Source organism: Gracilinanus agilis, unplaced genomic scaffold (assembly GCF_016433145.1).
Source record: "Gracilinanus agilis isolate LMUSP501 unplaced genomic scaffold, AgileGrace unplaced_scaffold60362, whole genome shotgun sequence".
Classification (NCBI taxonomy): Eukaryota; Metazoa; Chordata; class Mammalia; order Didelphimorphia; family Didelphidae; genus Gracilinanus; species Gracilinanus agilis.
In genome coordinates this window covers 1-2318 of record NW_025395723.1, presented here as the reverse complement: position 1 = coordinate 2318, position 2318 = coordinate 1, and the positions used below count along the sequence as shown (strand labels likewise).

The window sequence follows — 2318 nt, the reverse complement described above, 5'->3', positions numbered from 1 at the left end:
GCTTAGGTCTGACACATAAGGTGCTGAATTATGAGTTGTTGAGTGTGGGGGGGAGTCATAGAGTGTTTGAAATTCAAATTACAAGGAAACTAGGGAGTCAGAACTTGACCATGAAAAGAACTTGACCATGAGTATTTTTCCCTTTTAAAAATGGTTCTTTATATAAATATCATTTTGCAGGGTTTTTCTTGTGTGACTTTGAAATGTTGGGTTTTATGAAAATTCTGATATTGACACAGCAATTAGAAAAATTTGACCTTGTAATCTTTTGTTTTAAGCTTGTAACATAGCTCCTCTTTCCCATTGCTAAGGTTGTTTTATTTTGTTGGTTGGTTTTGTTTTTGTTTTGTTTGGGTTTTCTTTGAAATTAAATGATAGCATTAAAAGGAAAAAAAGTGGCAAGGAAGAGCAAAACAAACTCTAAAGAAGACAACAATGTGAAAACAAGTATAAGCAAGGTCTCAAAGAATATGCAAAATGGACACAAGTCCAGCAAGAATTTCTAGAAGAATTAAAGGGAGAGGTCTAATCAATAATTTAACCTCAGAAAAGGAAATAGAGGAAACTAGAAAGAAATTATAAAAAGAAAAAAAAGAAAAAACCTCATCTTCATGGATAAACCAGACTATTTTATTACACTGCTGATGGAGAAAAATGTCAATACTACACAATTTATCCTCAACAATTGCAAAGGAATTACCTTACCAGATTCATTTTCCATGACAAAAAAAATCTCTAATAGTTCATCTAGGAAAAGATAAATTGAAGACAGAGAATAAATTAATATGATTAATGAACACCTATTCAAATATTTTAAAGAAAATTCTCTATGAGTATAGAAATTTATCCAATCAATCATTCTTTATGGTCAATTTGGATTTAAATTAAGGACAGTTCAATATTGGAAAGCCAATAAAAATAATACATTAGCAAAATAATCAAAACTCACCACATTATCTCTCAGTAATCAGAAAAACAGGCTATGAAAAAATACGTTCATTTTAAAAAATTCCCTCTTCAAAGATGTTTGAATTGTAATAATGTAAAATATGATTATTAGGAATCCCTGGTAAAGTTACTGCAGATGTCTTTGGTTTTCATTCCACAAGTCTCTGGCAGATATTCTAGTGCTCTGACTCCAGTACTGTGAGGGATCACACAATATAAACTTTTTGCATCAATTAAAGATCCTTTTATTATTACAACTTTGGTAAGGTTATTTATTCAGGTTGACATAAGGATATAGGACCAATTTTGAGTATGATAAAGTATCTAAAACTTAAGGTATGCATATGAAAAAGAGTTCACCAAAAGTATTCCTAAAAGCAAAAACAATCCACTTACCTTGTAAAACTTTGATAATAATTCTCATGATACTGGGAAAAGAAATGAGAAAGAAATTTAAGGTGTTAATGGAGATAAAAAGGAGCTTCAAATTACATCCTGCTTAAGAGATGATGATTTACTTAGAAAATCCTAGTGAATCAGCAATAACTTCTTATGCTCAATGCTTAAACTAATGTAAATGGAAAGGGGAACTACAAAATAATAGGAAAAAACTGCCCAGAAGCATCTTGGCTTAAAATAAGAAATATAAGACTCAGACTCCCTAAAGCCATTTGCAAAGACAGGTGAATTCAGGACACAGGAATGCTGCATATAATGTCACACTCATTTTTGATATATATTGGTTTTGTAGAAAGTTTATTTCCTCTTTTCTCTTTTAAAAAAAAACATAATGGGGGGGCAGCAGCGGCTGGACCGGAGCATCTGCACGTGCTGCTCCCCCAAGGCCAAGTTCCCGGTTTGCCCGTCTACGTGTAGGAAAAAGGGACTGAGAGCAGCAAGGGCGGCCCCGCCTTTCTGTGCCTCACGAGTTTCTTGGGGATTACCATTTGTCTGCTTTGAGGAAACATGAAGTCACAGTATCTTATGCCTACTGTAGCCGTACTGATGTTCCTAACATGGATCCCTTTCTCACTGAGTTGTAACAAAGCTCCCTGTGCTAGTGATGTGAGCAAATGCCTCATTCAGGTATGTGCTATCCACGAAATTACAGTGATACACCTCCCACCTCAAAGAGCACTGTAGAAGAGCTTCATGAACCAATCCCATCTCTGTTCCGTGTTCTAACAGAAGGAGGCACCCAGCTGAACTGGAACGTTGTTTCATTCCCAGTGGCTGAAGAACTTTCCCATCATGAGAATTTGGTCTCATTTTTAGAAACTGTGAACCAACCACACCATCAGAATATGTCTGTTCCTAGCAACGATGTCCATTCACCATATTCCAAGGATAAAGAACACATGTGTACTGTG

The 2318-nt window shown here is 35.0% G+C and overlaps 1 pseudogene; it reads left to right on the top strand.

The window, feature by feature from the left end:
* The first annotated feature begins 1914 nt into the window (after window positions 1-1914).
* On the top strand, window positions 1915-2312 carry LOC123256528 (annotated as a pseudogene).
* Window positions 2313-2318: the final 6 nt, after the last annotated feature.